This window comes from Mauremys reevesii, linkage group 23, assembly GCF_016161935.1.
Source record: "Mauremys reevesii isolate NIE-2019 linkage group 23, ASM1616193v1, whole genome shotgun sequence".
NCBI classification, from domain to species: domain Eukaryota; kingdom Metazoa; phylum Chordata; order Testudines; family Geoemydidae; genus Mauremys; species Mauremys reevesii.
The window spans coordinates 10,877,467-10,896,946 of NC_052645.1; positions in this window are offsets into that span (position 1 = coordinate 10,877,467).

Genomic DNA, 19,480 nt, shown 5'->3' on the forward strand with positions numbered 1-19,480 from the left:
ACCTGTCCCCTCATCTCTACTTCTTCTCCCATACCCCTACCAGAAGCACCAGCAGCAAGATTGGCCTTCAAGCCTCTTATGCTATCTTCTGGGCAGAGCTGGTTGACCCCTAATGACTTTCCTAATGCCCAATGAAATGCCCAGTCAATAAGGACAAAGACAAACAAGCAATCCAACATCCAACCCCTTCTTCACCCCCTTCCACACATCCCACAGTGTGCCAGTTGCCATGAGGGTAGATACTGTGGATATGTTTTGAGTTTCCCAAAGAGAACAACAGCAGGTGAAATGATCCTGGACTGTTGTCGGTGTCACATCGGCGATCAAAGGGACTACGGCCTATGTATGTTCACGTCAATCAACCCTTGTAAATGCTGAAGAAACTCAGGAATTCATCAATCTACTATGTCTCTCACTTTCTGTTCACTTTTGAGAGAGGAGGGAGGAGAGAGAGGAGAGATGGATGGATGGGAGAAGAGAGATTTGAAAACAAAACAAACACATTTCATTCTGTCCAAGAGCAGCATAGAAGGAAGGAAAAGGGAAGGTGAGTTCTGGTCAGGCAGCAGCTCTCTCACCTTGGATGGGATGCTCATCATTGCACACTTCTGGTTAAGAAGAAGCCATAATAACTGCTGATCATGTATCCAAGAGAACGTGAAACAGACTCATCTCAGAGGCTGAGGAACCTGGTATTAACCTTGATGGAACAGACCCACTGGCCCATGCCATCTCCACCAGATAGAAATGCCATGCTTGAATAATAAGAGTATAACAATAAGTATATACTACAGACCACCAGAGCAGGATGGTGATTGTGAAATGCTCTAGGAAATTAAAGAGGCTACAATAACAGAAAACCCCAAAATACTGGGGGATTTCAGCTATCCCCATATTGAATAGGAACATGTCACCTGAGGACAGGACGCAGAGACAAAGTTTCTAGACACCGCTAATGACTGCCTCTTGGATTAGTCCTGGAATCCACAAGGGGAGCAGCAATTCTTGATTTAGTTCTCAGTGGTACACAGGATCTGGTCTAAGAGGTGAATCTACCTGAGCTGTTCGGTAATAATGACTATAATATAATTACATTTAACATCCTTGTAGGGCAGATAACACCCCAAAAAACCCACCGCAGTAGCATTTAACTTCAAAATTGGGAACAAAATAAAAGTGGAGGCGGCTAGTTAAACAGAATTTAAAAGGAACAGTCACAAGAGTGAAATGCCTGCAAACTGCATGGACACTTTAAAAAAAACACCACAATAGAGGCTCAAGCTATAGTATACCCCAATTTAAAAAAAACATAAACAAAACAAAACGTAATAATGAGGACAAAATAATGCCACCATAGCTAAACAGAGTAAAAGAGGCGGCTAGAGACAAAAAGACGTCTTTTAAAAACTGGAATTCAAATCCTACTGAAGAAAATAGAAGGGAGTGTAAACTCTGGCAAGTCAAGTGTAAAAGTGTTACTAGGCAGGCAAAAAAAAAAAAGAATGTGAAGAGCAACTAGCAAAAGACACAAAACATCATTTTTTTTTTTTAGTACCCCAGAAACAGGAAGCCTGCCAAGCAGTCAGGGGGCAACAGGGTGATCGAGGTGCTAAAGGAGCACTCAAGGAAGACACACCCATTGTGGAGAAGGTAAATGAAATCTTGGGAACCAAAGGCAGAAGAGAATGCAGAGTCAGACAGCATGGTTATGGAGAGCTGGTGGGGAAGTGATTGATTTTTTTCCCCCAGGATAAAAATAAACAAACATTTAAATTGTTTCCGCTCCACACACACACACACACACACACACACACACACAATTTTTTTGGCAGGTTTCACTGAAAACATGGAAATTTTGAATGAAATTGGATTTTTTTTAATAAATATCCATTTTGTAAAAAAGACCATTTTATGTTGAAAAAAATAAATTTGGATAGCTCTACAGTTATGGGGTTTTTTTTCCCCACACACAAAAGCCATCTTATATATTCAGCTTTTTAGTTTAGATTAAGAAATACAACAGCAAGAAAGAACAAAAGTAAAGTTCCAAGCGAGAGCACAGTGTGTTTCTCCTGTGTAAAATGGCTAATGAATTACGCACAGAGGGACTGTTCTTAGAAATTTGAAGGCATAGAATGGAGAAAATAAAAGCTTCACAGTTTCATAGCTAAATTGCATCCCCACAAGAACCACAGGAGATCCACCACATAACTCAAAGCCTGTTAGATCTGTCAGATACAATCAAATGGGAGTGAGTTGTACAGGTTAGTTGTATATAAAGAAGTAAAAAATTGTTTGAATGTGTAAGATTTTTCTGAGAGGTGGTTGTGGGCTAGGCAGGTAAACTTTTCCAACCATAAAACATTGACTTAAGTCAGTCTGGGCAAAACTGAGCTCAGATCTGAAGTGAAGTGATGCATCTTAACTATTCTGTACTGGTACAATGAGCCAAATTTGTCCCTGGTGTAAATCCAGTCCTCCATGGAATTACACCAAGGAAATGTAATTTGGCCCAACCTGTCTGAGAGAACTCAGAGGATGAGATGTTGTTAGTTTTAGACATCAGTTCCATTTTCCACACCTTGTGACCCCCCTCCCCCCGAATTGTTATTCATGACCCCCTGAGGGTCATGATCCCCTTGTTCTAGGCCCCACCCCTTCCACTCTAGCGATTGGCAGCTCACACTTCTCCATCAGTCAAGGTCTCTCTCACATCTGCCGTCCTTCCACCTTTCATAGCAACTTAACTTTGCCACCCACCTTAGGAGTGGGCCAAAGCCAAATGAAGTCAGTGGAGAGACTCTGACTTTTAATGGGCTTTGAATCAGGGCCCCAGTCCATTTCCCCAGGGCCGGTGCAAGGAAGTTTTGCCTAGACTTCCACCTTGCGCCACCCCCATACCCAGCTAACCCCGCCCCCTCACCAGAGGAGCCCCCCCTCCACAGCAGCTAACCCCGCCTGGGGAGCCCACCCCAGCTCACCTAGGCTCCGACTCCTCCACTGAGCACGCCGGAGTCGCTCTAATTCTCCTCCCCTCCCAGGCTTGCGGCGCCGATTGGAGGAGACTTAGAGCGGGGGCTGTGCGCTCAGCAGAGGGGGCAGAGTGGAGGTGATCTGGGGTGGGGAGCGGTTCCCCTGTGTGCCCCCCGCCCCATTACTGGGGGCGGCCCTCCCTGTGCCCCAGCTCACCTCCACTCCACCTCCTCACCTGAGCGGGCTTTTAGGCACCCTAGGCGGCCGCCTAGTTTGCCTAAGTGGTTGCACCGGCCCTGCATTTCCCCCATGTTACATGCTCAGATTCCTTTTCCTTGTCTCTACTGGGCTCTCTCCTTTCTTCCCAGTCCTGCTGTTCCTTCCTTGCATTCTTCCATAGAAGTAGCAAATAGAAGAAACACAAGGGTATCGCTACAGCAGGACCCAGGGAGTGAGATTTGTAGAAGCAACAGAGGAGAGCAGCGAAGGCTCTTTGTCTTTTTAAGTGCAGGTGCCAATTAGAAGGTGGGAGCTGCAAGTTTAACAAGGGCCCAAGAGTAACATCGGACTCTCCGCGCTAGAATCGGCTGAGTGTTAGCACATTACAGCTCGCCGGGAGCGCTGACTGCGGTTACAGACCATCTCTCATCTTAAATTACATGGAAATTAAACCCACCGTAGGACACTTTAATAATGCGAAGCCCCAGGACGGGGGAGGGGAATCACCTCTGAAAGGAAAAGATGTTTTAATAACATTTTAATGCTCTATTAATTTTAGGCGCTCTGTTCATGTTCAACAGGTGGGGCACAGCCCCCGGCAGGGTCATGAAGCAATACGGGGTGGCAAGGTGCTGAAAGTTTTATCATCATCCAAACTATGCATTATCCATTCATAATACACCTAGCCTCATAAGAAGGAAAGAAACCCATGTAAGCGAATGTCAATTATTAACCAGGCTCACAGCATGGGTATATTCATGATGAACTGCAGTGTGTCATTCCATTCCCGCACTCCCCGCTCTCTCTCTCTCTCTCTCCCCGTTTCACCTTCTTAGGTCCAGCCAATTCACAGCCTTGCTTTTCTCTGGAATTCCTTTCCACGTGTTTGCCCTATAACGACTGATTGGCAGGAACATTGAAAGCTTCCTGAAAGTGGTGGGGACCACCGGAGCCGAAACCATGGCCCCGCCCCCTGTGCCTCCCCTTCCCATCAAGGACCCACGCTCACACCACCCTTGCTCCCCGAGTTCCCGCCCCCACGTCGCCCCTTTCCTCAAGGCTTCACTCCTGCACCACCTCTTCCCTGAAGACCATGTAAAAAGTGGGAGGACATACCCCCCTGGCCCTCGTTCCGGCGCCTCTGCTGACTGGGCGTCTCCTGAAGAAGAAGCAACACTTGAGATGATAGAGTTCAAGAGAGAATATTGCCAACTCTAATTGTTCAGAAGTCCAGGAGCCAACACCGCTACTCCCCACACCTCGAATCATGAGATTTTAAAAGATAACAAATGTTGGGTTCTTGTATTTGCTTTCTGGGATTTGAGCAAATCTATCTTCAAGCTTTTCTCTGCAACCATAGAGAGAGAACAATTTTTTTTTTTAAACAAAAGCTGAGAGTCTCACATAATCCCATGATTTCAGGAGCTGGGGCTTGAAGAAGAAAACACCAAACACTGCGAGACTTGTGATAAAATTTGGAGAGTGGCCTCACTTTGGTGAAGCCCTGAAAGATCTTCATAGAATCAATCATAGAAGATTAGGGTTGGAAGAGACCACAGGAGGTCATCTAGTCCTGCTCAAAGCATGTCCCTGACCAAGTCTTGAGAACTACCAAAGTAGAGACAAATACAGGGGTACTTCACCCCAGGTTTAATAAAAGCCTTGGCATGTGCTATAGAGGATATGAGCCTTTGGGAGTGTGGTCAGTTAAGCTGCATGGAACACATGGAACAACCTGGTTCATTCTTTAATATTTTAGCCTATAGCTACATTTTTGGTTCAACCTGTATTCTATTTTTGCACTCCATTTTTCCTAGTGACAGTGACTTTTTCCCCCTGTAATTTCCTCTTGCTCCACAATGCCAGCACCTGATTCTCCATCCCAACACTCCATGAGGCACTTCAGTAGGAGCGTATTTCAGTGTCCAGGCCCATTACAATGGCACTTTTTAATCCATTGATTTCAATGCATTTTCTAGAGGTCTGTACAAACAGGGAAACTGAGGCACAGAGCAGAGATATGACTTGGCTAAGATCACACACTGAGTCAGTGGCAGAGCTGGGACTAGAACCCAGGGCACCCAACTGCCAGCCCAGTACAAATGGACCATACTGCCCCTCTCTGCAGTTCATTCTTCCTTGGCAGGGAATTAACTAGGTGACCAAATTGGTCTTTTTCACCTCTAATTTCTGTTGTACTTTCGACCTTTCTGCTGCCACTGCCAATTATGAGTCTCTTTGCCCATCTGCTAGGTGGAGGGCATCACCTCTTTAAAGACCAGCCATCATGCAGCCATCAAGATGGGAATTACTTTTGGTCACTGTTGATCTGGACTGGACACGTACCAGCTGTGAAAGGCTCCACAGCTTGTTCTTTGCGCTATCAGAGGCAGAGCCCAGCTCACGGGAAGCGTTTACTGGTTCAGCTCCAAAGGCAGAATATGTTATGACAATGAAATGCTTCAAATTACCCAGAAAACTCATCACAAACTGACACCTTGACAATTACTGTTTATATTACCGCAATCAGGACTGAGGCCCCATTGTGTGAGGTGCTGCAACAGAGTGAGACAGGGCCCTCCTCCTAGGAGTTTACAATCTTACTTGATTGTTCCATGCTGCTCCTCCCTATCACCTCCTCCAGCCTCCTAACAAGAGAATACATGTGGCATATTTTCAGAGAGGGTGAGGGTGGGGAAGAAGAGACAGGGGGGTTCCCTGTCAAAAACCTATTTGAACTAATACCTGGGGCGGGGGGAGGACATATACAAAAGCATAGTCTTGCACTTAATCATAGGCACTAAGATAATGCCGCTATGATTACCTAGCCGGAAAAACTCCCACTGTGTTCTATCTTCCTTTTGTTATGACTTGGACAATTTTCAAGCGTTAATAGGTAAAGCTGAGTTTTCAATAGCTCTGCCTTCCTCCTGCATGGAAACAAAGAAAGCTCTTCTCGGAATTATTAAAGTCCCACTAGTTCTCAGGTGGAGGGGGGGAGTTGCCATTGTTGGTTCTTGCGCATTGTCTACTAGTCCAGTGCTGGAAAAGCAAAGTACGTTGGCATTTATCAGGGTCAGAGGCTTTTGACGTGATGGATTGGACAGCTCAGGGGAGCTGTGGAGGCTCACTGGGATGCTCACTTGTAGATTATGCATCCAAACCCATATAAGATTACCCCTGGCTGAAACTTGTGGCTATCTTGTGTGTGTTTGGAGGTCAGTGTGAAATAAAGTGGGCTGGTATAAGAGGAGCCCCACCTGGAGCAACCTCCTGCAGCAGGCTGTGGCAGAACAAGAGTGCCTGCCTCAGTTTCTCCCTTCCCAGTATCTTCACTTCTGGCTCGCTTGCTTAAACAATACCCCTCCTTTGGGCAGGTTTATTATCAAAACGTAGTTCAAATAATCCCCAACAGAAGTCCCAGATATAGTCCATTCCCCATGCCCAGTGTTTATAGTCCTTAAACCCCCACTCTTCCCAGGGAGAACCCCCCCCCCAGTCTCTCTTTTGAGTAACCATCTTCACGAGGGGTACATCCCTCACTCCTCCTGCAGTCTCAGTGTCCCCCTGGGTCCAGCTCTCTGGCATGGAGATGTCAGCAGGTAAGGCCCTCAGCCAAACTGCCTTCCGCCCTCTTCGGCCCTGGGCTTCAGCTCGCTGGCTTGGACATCAGCAGGTAACTCCCTCTGCTGCTCTCCTGCCTCCAGCCCTCTCCAGCAGACCAACCTTCTGCGACCTCCTCTGGACTTTTGATCCCAAGTGGCTCTCACCTACTCCTTTTTCTGACTCTTCCCCAGTCAGAGACCTGACTCATCAGGTCTCTCTCCCACCCATATTCTCCCTGATCCCTTATAGCTCCAGATGCTTCCTCACCCTCTTCATTGGCCAAACTGGGAGGACCTGTTCTACAACAGGGGACCTGCCTCTCTCCCAGGCAGGTTTTCTCTGACCTGCGAAATCCCTCCTGGGCTACTCACTGTCAAACCACAACCCACATTCCCCACCAACATTTTGCAGACAAAACTTTCCATACAAGATCATGCACATCCCACAGAGTTCCCCAAGTTCCCTCCTTGATCCTTATATCAGTCCTTGTGGGAACATGTCTCTAAGCCTGGGTCTTCCACCGTCCTCTGCTGTGCAGCCAGTCTCCGCTACCTGGATTCCATCATACCACACTTATCTTGCCAGTGCTTGATGGAGAATGTGGGTATTCCAACCATATGGGTTAAGGCTGGCTTCCTCACAGCCTGGGCATTATCAGTCACACCCAACATAGTCCTTAGCTCTTGGTCTAGCCGTTTATTGTCCAAATGACTCAACATCTTCACAAAGGGAAAACAAAACTTCCAGCTGGCGTTTCCTACCCAGCTGCAATGCCCAGGGCTTACGTCCTGGACTCTTCAGGTCTGTCTGCACTGCAGTGTAAGGCCAGGGTTAGTAGAACTCAAGTTAGCAGACCCTGGATTTGTTACCCTAGTGTACACTCATTGGTAACCTCAGGTTAGGAAGTGTTGAACCCTGGTCCCAACTTGGGGCTCCAGAATCTACACTGCCTTCTGCAGGCCCGAGTCCAACCACCCATATCCCAGACTTCTTAGCACCCTCCCCAAATATGGCCACTCTTGCCCTTTGTTCGTGGTGCAGTATGGGAAAATTTGACTGTCCAGAGGACAAAGAAAGTCACCCCATGGGATTATGGGATACTTCATGGACTCTCAGAGCAAAGTCTGGTGTGGCTGTCTGCATTACAAAGCAAGTGGGCTTCAACCCTGGGTCATCTTAGGCTTGGACCCTTCATCCCTGGGGGTTCCTGGGTCTTGAGCCCTGGCTTAGCACAATTTGTGTCTAGATAGAAGAGGGGTTAGGCTTGAGCATGAGTTTGAACCATGGACCTGCACTGCAGTGTAGATATACCCTTCGCTCCTCAGGGACCCCAGCAGGAGACTCTCCCTCCTGCAGCTTTGGTCAATATCAGCCAGTTTCACTCACTTCTTCTCCTCCCCCAAGCCACTGGCTGGTTTTTATAATCACTTACTCCATTTCCAGCTGGGTCTGATAATTAACCGGGGCTTCCTGGTCCCAGGCCTCTCGCCCTTAAAGGAGCAGATCATTCTGTTACAGTTGGTTTTTAGACAATGGACAATTAGCTTGCAGAACTCATTGCCACAAGGTATCTCTGTGGCCCAGACGTTGGCATGTTTTGAAAAAGGAATTAGACATTTATCTGGATAATAAGAATATCCAGATCTATCACAGGAAATCCCAAAAGAGTAAACAAGAATTCTGGAAGGGATCTAACCCCTAGGAGGAAACCTTCCCTGGGCAACTTTATTCCATAACTGCCTACTGCAGAGTTTCTTACACCTTCCTCGGAAGCAGTTGGTATTGGCCACTGTCAGACCCACAATACTAAACTAGATGAACCAGCAATTCTTATGGCCAGATCCTAGTGGAAGAAGTGTCCACAGCACAAAAAGCCACCATCACCACGGGCACACTAGCTGGCATTCAAAGCAGAAAACCAAGGACTGAATCTGCTTAGAGGGCTCTCGCCAAGACAGGGTCTGAGCAGCGCTCAGTCACTGATGGGTTTTACCTTCCCAGCAGACTTGGGAAGTAGGGTGGTATCAGTCCCATTTTACAGAAGGGGAAGTGAGCCACAGAGCAAATTAAATGTCTTGCCCATAGAGCTGGTTGGAAAACGTGTTTGTAAATTTTTTCCTTAGGGTGACCAGATGTCCCGATTTCATAGGGACAGTCCCAATTTTTGGGTCTTTTTCTTATATAGGCTCCTATTACCCCCCACCCCCGGTCCTGATTTTTCACACTTGTTGTCTGGTCACCCTATTTTTCCTGCAGAAAATTGCAACTTTTCATCAAATAACACTGAAAATTTTCAGCCCAACACCAAAAAATCCTTTTGATTCAGACATTTTCAGTTCAAATGATCTGCTTTGGTTTTGGTTCTTGGAACCAAATCATAATCTTTCCTTCCAGGTAGATTTGACATTAAACTGCATCCTCCGCTGGCACCTGGCTGAACTGCATCTCCTATGACACATGACGGTTTCCCCTCTTACTCAGTTGCCTGGTGTATTACAGGAGTCTCATGCCCTGGTACAACATGGGATATGTAGCCTGGTGGGGGAGCCCAGCCCAGAGAGGAGAATAGATGTGTGAGGTGCCACAAGTACTCCTGTTCTATTATTCCCATGAGACACTGCTATTTTCTGAATTGAAATTTTCAGGTTTTGGCCAAACAGTTTTTCAGGTGTCCAGTTTTCTGATGAAAAGCTGAAATTTTCTGGGAGAAGCAGACACTTTTCATGAAACATTTTACTGGGTCTAAACATTCCATTTTCCTTAGCCACTAGTCCAACAGGTACTGAAGACTTAGTGTTCCCTCTCCCACTGGAAGTCAGCCTTCTAGTTCAGGGCTGAGTCATGTTAGCAACAGAGGGCAAGTCTGACTGTCACTGGCCATTGTGTAAATGTTCTGTGGGTAAACAGTCAATCTGGCACCTGGCATCAGAGATAAATGTAATGTAGTGAAGAGGTACCGAAAGGATCAGTGACCGGTCATTTAATAAATGCGGTTTGATAGCCTATATGGAAAACACCCAGCATCGCTCCTGGCACTAAACCAACTTGTTTATTAAAACCCAAAGACTTGAAGATACAAAACCGCAGGGTGTCAAGGGAGTGTGCCCATCCCAAACGGCATAGAAACACAATAACAAAAGTCTGGCACTGCTAGCAAAGTGCACAACAAGAGACGGCAAACTGAACTTGCTAGATTTCATTCATAATTTTAACTAGAGAGACAAAGATCCACTATTCTGGCCAGGAAGCATTTTGGCTGAAATGCTGTATTTTTTATTTTTAGTTTTTGCCTGCATTAGTTCACAAATGATAAATAAAAAGGGAATTTATCTTTAATTATGCTGCTTGCTTCCACTGATTTGCCATGTTCTGGGTTGCCAGATTCTTCCCCTGTTTAGTTCCTCTATCACTTTTGTAGACAGATGCATCTACACTTCTAATGATTCACGCACTGTGACTTCGTAATGTACAATAGACCTTTGCATGGCTCTGCTGCTGGACCTTGTTGGCATTCCTCCCTCCCAAAATGGGCAGGGTATGTTTAGATTTGGTGTTAGGGGCATTCTGGTCCCCTGGACAGGAAGTAGGACGGAGAGTCAGGGGTTTGGAGGACTCAGTGCACACTTGGTGTGCTGGCTTACTGCACAAGGGTGTATTTCTATCTTCATGTATTTTAAGGGGTTTATACTGCTGCCCATCACCCTAATATCTAAGCACCTTCCACATAAAATAAATAGCAATGGCAAATGGACTCAATGGATTCTCTGGCACTTCTCCCTTTTGGGGTCAAACTCCTGCTTGGGGTAGTGTGTTTGGTTTGCATTGGTACAGGTTTTTAAGCAGAAAGGAGTGTCAGTGCTGTGGGTGTCCTTGTTGTGGTGCTTTTTCAAAGAGGACAGTTTTGCAGCATTTCCTTAACAGGCTTAGATTCCAGGTTCACCTGATTTCCTCTGGAAGATTGTTCCATAGCCGGATCCCTTTGACTGGGAATGCCTTGTCCCTAGCTCTCATGTCCCAGGCTTTGTGAACTGCATTGTTTCAGAGGAGCACAGCTCTCACAGTGAGTCAAAGATTGAAATCTGGTCTTTGATGTAGCTGGGCCTCTATCCATAAATTGCTTTGAAGAATAGGACCAAGACCTTAAACTGGCATCAGAAGCAGCCTGGGAACCAGAAGAGGGACTTGAGGACAGGCCTGATGTGATGTGTTTGTGATGCCGTAAGCCAGGAGGAAGCCAGGTAGTTAGGTTCTGTACCAGCTGGAGCCTTTGCATTGTCTAGATCAGTAGTTTTCAATTTTTTTCTATTTGCAGACCCCTAAAAATTGTGAATGGAAGTGCAGACCCCATTGAGAATCTTAGAGTCTGAGGACCCCCAGGGGTCCACGGCCACAGGTTGAAATCCAAGCTAGATGGAATATTTAGATAGCTTCTTTCACCGCAAAGCATTTTATGAAGCATGTTTCTGAACCCCCAGACTTTCAGCGTGAACTGTGGAACTAGCTCCCACATAACTGATTTCAGCTGAAGAAGTCAGTGGTGAATAGGGTGGTGCCCATCCAGCTGCCCCAGCAAAGGACAAAAGAGTCCCCTCTCTCCCCCTCCCTGCTTTGCCTGAGCAGCAAGGGCGATCCCAGCCTATCACCCAGGCCTCTGGCCTGCTGTGCTACCTAAAGGGGTTTAGGGGTGGGAATTGGGTATTCCCCAGTATTGGGGACAGCTGCCCCTGCCCCCTCTCTCTGAACTTCCATGGCTGGCACAGCCGCACCTGACCCATGTTATCAGGCACTTGCTGCCTGGGTGCCTTGTGTCCAAGGAAGCAGGTCTGGGAGGGGGAAGACCTGCAAGGGAGGGAGGCAGTGGATCATTTACTGCTGAGATACAACAGCTTCCCCCTCCCTGCTAGGAAAGGAGGGGCTGATCTCAGCCGCTAGGGCTAGAGGGACAAGTGGTGCCGGGGGGCCCAATGAACAGACACGCCTTCTTCATTTAAACGTTTTTCTTGTAGTAAAGTACCCTCCCCATGTGCGTTTACATACATCTGCATGGGAGTCTTACGGGAGATGGGGCTGAAAAAATATGACACTGCTTTTAAACGTTACACAAATTGCCTTGCTTTTAAAGAGGGGTGGGAATTGTGCCATAAGCGTTGGAGATTAAAACCTTTATCAGCCCTACTTCAAACAGGGTGGGAAATAGTGCAGTCTAGAGGGTGGGGCATTCGAGCAGGAGTCAGAACACCTGGGTTCTGTTCCTGGTTGTACTTCTGAAACTGAGCAAATCATTTTGCATCTGTTTTTTGTGCCATTTGTCAGCCTTGTTTATCTGGATTATAAACACTTCAAGGTAGGAACTGTCTCTCTCTCTCTCTCCCTTACTAATGGGGCCCCAATCTCAGCTGGCATCTTCAGGCGCTACCATAAAATAAATAATAATAAAAACAGCTTTAAAATAAACTTGTCACCACTCCCAGTGTGTATTTTGTGTGTGTGTCACATGCGCACATTTGCATTTTGTTCCTTCCCTTTCAGACCGTAGCATAAAACGATTGTTTTTAAAATAACGTTGCTTCTCACTTAGACAAAACAGCAATGCCAAATTACAGCCCTCTCCTTAACTCACCCAGGCTTACGCAACGTACATGGCAATATCTGGCCACCTATTGCTCTGAGATGCCAGCAGTCCAGACACACACAGGAGTGGGGAGTGAATTACGGATGGCAGCTGGAACTGTGAAGTTCCCAGCTTAATATCATTTCAATGGAGTTCCAGGCATTTGATAATACAGTATGTGCTGAGCGCATGGTTATTTCCTTGAATTAGATAACAGCAGATAACTCAATGATCCTAATCTTCCCCTATTGCTTCAAGTCTGGTGTCACGCATCAGCAACAGAGTCCCGGCTTATCTCCTCCCAAGGACTCCCTCAAGAGTTTTCACTAGCGGCTTTCTTTATTTAGATGTTGCCAAGATTATCGCAGATGGTAATGAGTATCTGCTGGCAAACAGCGTTCCCTGCAAGGTGTGAGAAGGGAGATATTCAAAACCAGTGTTGGCATTGGAAGCAGATCCTGCCATCTACAAAACACAAACAGCCCTAACGGGATTATGTAGGACAAAAAAAATGATGATGCCTATTGGAAGAGCAGCAAATTTACAGCCTGTTCCTTCATATGACTCAGGGAGACACCAAACCTGCAGGGAAGGGTGTGTTTATTTGTCTCCCTCTAGTGGCTGGTCCCTATAAGAAGTTAATAGTCTTCTACAGCTGCTACCTCAGCACAACGTTCCTTTATCTTGAGTGTAGAGAAGATTTTAGTGCTGAAGGTCCTGGGTTCAAGTCCTGAAAAAGGTCCAGGGGCAAGTAATTGTAAAACATGTATTGTGTTTTCTCTGCTATCCTCCACTGGTTGTAATGATATAAGACTTGTGTGTGTGGGTTTATGTTGTCAAGCCTACACAGAAGCTACCAAAGCTAATGCTTCTTCAGTTTCCCTAGTGGCAGACGGTTTGTTCAACTCTACACCACCCTCAAAGCCAGGCTGTGCCTTAGTGCCATGGGTTATGAGCTCAATCCTTGAGGGGGCCACTTAGGGATCTGGGGCAAAAATCAGTACTTGGTCCTGCTAGTGAAGGCAGGGGGCTGGACTCAATGACCTTTCAAGGTCCCTTCCAGTTCTAGGAGATAGGTATATCTCCTATTATTGTTATAACCCACATTTCATGGTGCAGAGCTGCCAAACATCTCCAAAACCGGACTGGCACAAAACACACCGCTAGCATCTGTGTAACAGGGTAGTCTGCCTCAGAGGGCAGTAGCACCTAGTGGTCAACCTACCCTGCCACCTGGCATGGCCCTTGAAGGGTTTGGAAGGGCCCAGTAGGTAGAGAGAGAGAGACCGAAGGGCACTGGCTGGAAATGAATGGTGCTTTGGAAGGAATCCTGACGCCGCACTTTTAAGGGCCCAAAAAGTGTTGTAGAGAGAACAGGGCCAGGCTCCCCGCTCAGCTGGGAAGAGTTGGGAGAAGAGGACCAGCACAGAAGCTGCCTCCTCTCGCTGACAGGGAAGGTTGGCCTGCTGCACCCCCGGGACTGGAAGACAAACTGGAGAGCGTGTTTAGCTGAGGGGGCCTGGCAAAAGCCTTCCTGCTGACTATGCCAAGGCAACAGGCCTGAGGCACAAGCCCCAGCTGCAGGAAGAGAGCTGAGGGGGAGCTCCTGCCAAGCAAGGGAAGGTTACCCTAAGGCACGAAGCCTGAGATTCAGCCCCAGTGCCAGGGCTGTGGGGAAGCGCCTGTCCGGAGCAGGGTGGGGCAGAGGGACTGCTCGCCATGCAGCTGCAGCACAGAAGGGCTGGGAGCCGTGTTCAGGCAGCACCTTCGGAGCTGGCTAGGGAGAAGCCATGAGGAGCCGTGGGGACAGCAGTGTCCAGAGACCCGGTGCCGACATTGACAAGAGGAGTCGAGGCCGGAGCAGCTCAGGGAAGTGGTGGAGGGATCAAAGCAACAATCCTTATCTGCCTGAAACAGGGTCGCTGGGCTGGAAGAGAGGAGAGGGCAGGCCTGGATTCCCCTGAACCCTACACCCCCCCAAACCAAGAGGGAAGATAGGAGCACCAGAAGTGGAAGAGGCTGAGAACTGGGTTGAAGGTCGGGTTTAAAAGGATGTTCGTTTTCTTGGGTTTTAGACTTCTGTGTTAATCCCAAGAAGGGAATGAACTGATACCTCCCCTGACTGGAAGGGACTAATGTTGCCAGCTCTCCAGGATTGTCCTGGAGTCTCCAGGAATAAAGATTAATCTTTAATTAAAGATTATGTCATGTAATGAAACCTCCAGGAAGACATCCAACCAAAATTGGCAACCTTAGGGCTAGGCCTCAGACAAGGACAATACGTTGTGGCACCAGAGCGACTGAAGGGGCGATAGAACCCCTGCAAGACCGTGCCCGGATGCTAGGGGACGCTCTGGAGGCGAGAGGCGTCACTACGCTCAACCCATCTCAGTTTCCTATGCTTGCCTTGAACAGCTGAGCTGCATCCTCTCCCGCTGAAGGAGGATGTTCTTTTGTCTTTCACTCTTGGGCATAGCTCGTGGGAGAATTCTTGTGTTTTTATGTATTGCCTTTCCCTGCTGGCGTTTAATGGGCAGTTTAGTAGCACAAATAGAAAAAGCTGCATATTCATCTTCCATGTCATAGGCGTTGAGATGGAGAGGAATAAAGGGAGAAACGCTTGGGGCTCGTTGTAACAATCTTGTCCTCAGCAGCAAACCTGAAGATGAAGAATAACTTAATTAATGTGTATCATTTTTGGTTCCTTTCTTTGCTCTATGCTGCTCTCCTCTGACGCCTGAGCCCACATTCTGACACACACACGATAGGCACTCAAATCACTGTTTGATTAAAACACCCAGTGGAATACTGATCCCTGACCCATTTAAAGCTCGTGGAGCAGGGCTGAACTGTAGGAGAGGGGAGATATCACACGCTATAAAAAATGGCCTGCATCTATAAAGATAAAGGAATGAAATCCATTATGCTGTCAGGCATGTGGACTTACCAGAGGGATGATCCAGCCTGAAAAGCAATTGGTCATTCTATTTGGATGGAGTAATCAGAGAGCAAAGCTCAGATAAAAGCATGGGGCACGTCCGGCTTGGTACTTTTAATTTGGGAAGAGTGTGAACATTGAGGAAATTTGGAAGAGAAAAGAACTTCCACAGGAGTCTATAGGGGAACCTGATGAGAGTGATTTATTCCCTATTTAGCAGAGGGCGGGGGGAATCAGGGTGATGATTTATTTATTTGTGTATTTGTATTGCTACGAACGCCAGTCATTGTGCTAGATGCTGTACAAACACAGAACCAAGATGACCATCCCTGTCCCAAAACACTTACAGTCTAAGTCAGGAGCGGCAAAAACTTCCTAAAAGTGGGAGGGCCACTGGCACCCGAACCATGGCCCCATCCTCGCTCTGCCCCTTCTCCCTGAGCCTCCAACCCTGCGCTGCCTCTTCCTTCAAGTCTTAGGGTGTGTCCATACTACCCATCATATCGGTGGGTAGTAATCGCTCTATCGGGGATCAATTTATCTCATCTCGTCTAGACTCGATAAACTGACCCACGAATCGATGCCCATATTCCACCTTGGCAGGAGGAGTAAGCAGCATCGACGGGGGAGCCGCGGCAGTCGACTTGCCACCGTGAGGACGGCCAGGTAAGTCGAACTAAGATACTTCGACTTCAGCTACGCGAAAAGTTGTGTATCTTAGATCGATCCCCCACCCTAGTGTAGACCAGCTCTCATAGACTCATAGACTTTAAGGTCAGAAGGGACCATTATGATCATCTAGTCTGACCTGCACAACGCAGGCCACAGAATCTCACCCACCCACTCCTGTAACAAACCCCTAACCTATGTCTGAGTTATTGAAGTCCTCAAATTGTGGTTTAAAGACCTCAAGGTGCAGAGAATCCTCCAGCAAGTGAATCATGCCCCACGCTGCAGAGGAAGGTGAAAAACCTCCAGGGCGTCTGCCAATCTTCCCTGGAGGAAAATTCCTTCCTAACCCCAAATATGGTGATCAGTTAATCCCTTAGCATGTGGGCAAGACTCACCAGCCAGCACCCCGGAAAGAATTCTCTGTAGTAACTCAGATCCCATCCCATCTAACATCCCATCACAAATCACTGGGCATATTTACCTGGTAATAATCAAAGATCAATTAATTGCCAAAATTAGGCTATCCCATCATACCATCCCTCCATAAATTTATCAATCTTAGTCTTGAAGCCAGATATGTCTTTTGCCCCCACTACTCCCCTTGGAAGGCTGTTCCAGAACTTCACTCCTCTAATGGTTAGAAACCTTCATCTAATTTCAAGTCTAAACTTCCTAGTGTCCAGTTTATATCCATTTGTTCTTGTGTCCACATTGGTACTGAGCTTAAATAATTCCTCTCCCTCCTTGATATTCATCCCTCTGATATATATAAAGAGCAATCATATCTCTCCTCAGCCTTCTTTTGGTTAGGCTAAACTGTTAGGGGGCTTATTCCTTCAGCCTCTCACTTCCCTGGTCCTTCTCGCATGAACAGAGAGCAATAATATCCGAAGTCCAAAGGCGCAAATAATTTGATGTTTATTGGGGTGAACTTCCAGCAAGCATGATTCCAGTTTCCTTCCTTAGTGTCCCTCTTCCCAGCTCCAACACCACAGAGCCTTGCCTGTGTCCCTGTTTCTCTTCCCATCCCCTGTTCCCATTTACCCCTTTAGCAAAACATGATCCCAATTCTCCCATCCCCTCCACTTTATTTCCTGATTTACTGCAGACTATATAGTAAAATCTGAGTTTTGCTTAGCTATACCTTAACCAATCATTTTACTGAAATTTAACTAACCAATCCTAACATATTGTAACATGGTTATTTAACCAATTATATCCCACCATCTTAATTGGTTTACACCCAACAAAATTAATTATACAGCAGACAGAAGCAATCACAGAACCAGACAGAGACCATGTAAATAAACATACAAAACAATACAGAAGTGAGGATTTCACAACTACATCTATACAGACATAAGGGTTTTCCAGCTGTCTATTGATAAGTGAGTTCTTGCCAGACATGATGCTATCAAACTAAGTTTCCTTTTACATCTTCTAGACTCTTCCCTTTCTCTGGAGGTGATGGAATATCAGGACAGGACTGTATTCCTAATAGCCCGATAGCACCTTATTTCAATGTGACTAGTATAACCCTTCTGCCAGGCCGAATTGATAGCAGCAAGGGCCGGGTTCAATACGTAGGGGTCCCTTCCCTACAACATAATGCAAACCAGCTTGAGCCCCCGCCCAGTGACCTGGGAAAATCTTACACACACATCCCTGGGCGCCTCAAAGAGGCAATATTTCCCCTCTCGCAAGCACAGAGTCGCGGTGTAGCAGAAAAGGTTTAATAACATGAAATAAACAACGTAGCATTAAATTGGGAAAACACCTCAACTAGGCCGTGTCCTTCTCCCTGGGCTCTTGAGTCCAGCAACCCCCAAATCACCCCAAGACTCCAAAGTCCAATACCTCAAATGTCCCTAGAGTCCAGCAACCCAAAAATCACCCATAGTCCCAAAAATCCCACAACCCAAAAGTCTCTGTCCCGGGTCAGTGCAGCCCCAGAGTTCAAGAGTTTATCTGCAGGGGTTCCCCCCCCCCGCCAGCTTGGGTAGAAAGGGGCACCTTACGTGGTCCGGGGCCAATTGCAGTGCCTCTCTGTGGGATTCTGCTTCCGCCTTCCCCACGAACTGCTCAGCTCCGCTCTGCCAGCTGCTCTGCTCCACCAGCCATTCTGTGATCCGCTCCAGCCATCCCCGCAAACTGCTCGGCTCAGCTCACTCCGTGGGCCACTCTGACTGTCCCACCAATTGCTCTGCTCTGCCAGCTGCTCTGCTCCACCAGCCATTCTGTGATCCGCTCCAGCCATCCCCGCAAACTGCTCAGCTCTGCTTGCTCTGCGGGCACTCCAGCTGTCCCACAAACTGCTCTGCTCTGCCAGTTTCTCTGCTCCGCAATGTAGCTTCAGGCTCCCCCACTAGTTAGCACAGCCCTTTAGTGATTTCAGCTCTTAGTGAGTTCAGCTCAGTAACCTGTAACTTAGATTCTTAAGGGAATCAAAAATCAGCTCCGGTATTCATCAGTGGAGAGAGGAGGAGATGCAATTGGTGCTTCTGGCTTACACAAGAAGCCCACTCCCTTGTCTAGCCGGTGCCACTCAATTGATGGTGAGACTCCCTGTCACAAAGCAGTTTCACAGTTCCTCATCCACACAATCAGGGTGACAACACTCCACTCCTCCCGCCCCAACAACAAAGAAACTGGGGATCCCACAGCTACCAAAGCAACCATCCCAGGCTGCCGTGAACTATACCAAGCGGGGTGGGTGTGCCTATGCAAACACAATCAGCCCCTGAAATTCTTTCCACACTTGCCATAATTCACCACCAGATGTCAGGGTAGAGCTCATCCTGACTCTGCTTACACTAGTTTGGAATGTGAGGATGTGACCATACACTTCCCAGCTTATGGCTGCCTTTGCTGCTTAGCTGAAGAACCAGGCCTCAGACTGTCACAGTAAAAGAAGGCCATTACACAGACAGACAGTGATTTTTGATTCTTTCTTTTATACCTCTATAACTAGCTAAGGGATAAGAATACACCTAAATTCTTAAAGTATAGGCCTTTGCAAACAGGCCTGAATATCTATATCCTAACATAAACAAGCCAAGCTCTTTGAGTCTCCTTTCATAAGACAGGTTTTCCATTCCTCGGATCATCCTAGTAGCCCATCTCTGAACCTGTTCCAGTTTGAATTCATCCTTCTTAAACATGTGAGACCAGAACTGCACACAATATTCCAGATGAGGTCTCACCAGTGCCTTGTATAACGGTACTAACACCTCCTTATCTTTGCTGGAAATACCTCGCCTGATGCATCCTAAAACCGCATTAGCTTTTTTAATGGCCATATTCCTGCCTCCATGTCTCCCCTCCTCCCGAACCTCCACCCTTGCACCACCCCTTCCCTTGTGCTACCTCTTCCCCCCCGCCCCCAAGGCCCTGCCCACTCCTCTCCACCCCCTGCCCTCTTCACTCTCCCTTACAGCCAGTAAAAAATGGGAGGATATAGC